The following is a 1,729-nucleotide window of genomic DNA, read 5'->3' as shown; positions in this document are numbered from 1 at the left end:
TTTGGTGCCCGGCGGCACCCCACATACCCAGGCTCTAATAACTTTTCTCTCACAATAAGTGGGGAGAAACAAAATCTCCTCCCCTTGCAGGGGCTGCCTGGCCACAATGCCAGCTTCTTCGGGGGAGTCAAGCAGCAACCACACCGTCGCGTATTTGACTCCCCTGGAGATGAAATAATTTTTAGCTGGCAAACAATTTATCAGCTCTTTTTCAACTATTTCCTTTTTGAAGAGGGCGATGACATCCCATGACCTAGAAAAGGTTCACAAGACCACCGTCCTCTTATCAAGGCTTTCTACTAGGCAGATTCATTTTTTTTGCCATGTTCAAAAAATAAGTCCAAAAATAAGTCCAAAAAAAAGTTTAAAGGAAACAGTTTAAGAAAGTCCAACAAAAAATAGACGAAGCAAAAAAATAAACACATTTCAAAAATAGAAAGGATAAATTGAAAGAAAATACAATAGTTGTTCACTTTATCTACCAAGGTACTGTCAATTAGGATAGCTGGTTCCTCTGTTAAGTCGACATGTGGCAGACTCTCTTCCTCCCATTCATTCTCTTTATTAAGCAATCTTTCATAGTGGCATCTCCAAACTTCTTTCTTTGCAGCCTCGTTTTGTGCAAGTGAGCCATTATCTATGCGGACACATTTCTCTCCTATGACATCACTATTCTCTCTCACACACTGTCTTGCAACACGAAATACTTTAAGTCTTAGGTTCTCACAGCGCAGAACGTTGGCAAATTTTTTCTTATCTGCTTCCCCTCTGGCTAAGTAAACCTATCTCCTAGATTCCCTTCTAGCAGTCTGATACCAGTCCCTGCTACCTCCGTTCTTCCAGTCCTTCCAAGCCTGTTTCTTTTGTCTAATAGCCCTATCAACCACATTGTTCCACCACCACGTTACTTTGGGTCGAGAGGGGACTTTGCACCAACCACAGATCTGGTCGGTGGCTCTCAGCAGGTTGTCCCGTAGAAACCTCCAATTGTCTTCCACATTATGTGATGCTATATCCCCTTCTATTTCGTCAAATGCTTCGAGTAATAAGTCTCCAAATCTACGTCCATTTGCAGGATCTTTAAGCTTCCAGACCCTTCTCTTCCAAGCTGGTCTACTTCTGGGCATCCATTTAGCCTTGATCCTGAAGTCACTAACAACAAATCTGTGTTGAGGAGTACATTCTTCACCTGGGAAGGTTTTGGCATTTATAAGCAGTCCTCTTTCCCTATTTCTAGCGAGGATGTAGTCGATTTGGCTAGTGTGTCTGCTGGAACGGTAGATGACTAGGTGACAGGCAGGTTTCCTGAAGTTGATATTGCAAACCATAAGACCATTTGCATCAAAGGACTCCAGCAGCCTGGTTCCCTCCTCATTGTGGGAACCAAAACCATAGCCCCCATGTACGCCATGGAAGCCCCCTGCATCTTGTCCAACATGAGAGAAGGTCCCTGTCATTCATCAATGAGGTAGTTTGCAACGGGGTGTCATAAAATTGGTCCTTCTCCCCATCTGGTAGCACTGGTCGAGGGGCATAGGCCGAAATAACGGTAGCTAACCTATGGTGAAGCACTAATCTAATCATAAGTACTCTGTTACATTAGTACTAATCTAATCTTAATTACTCGTATGTATATATGTGTATGTATATATGTATGTATGCATATATATATGTATGTATATATATATATGTATGTATATATATGTATATATGTATATATATATATATA

Source organism: Octopus bimaculoides, chromosome 15, assembly GCF_001194135.2.
Source record: "Octopus bimaculoides isolate UCB-OBI-ISO-001 chromosome 15, ASM119413v2, whole genome shotgun sequence".
NCBI lineage: Eukaryota > Metazoa > Mollusca > Cephalopoda > Octopoda > Octopodidae > Octopus > Octopus bimaculoides.
The sequence above is the reverse complement of the archived record's forward strand: the minus strand, read 5'-3'. Positions refer to the sequence as shown.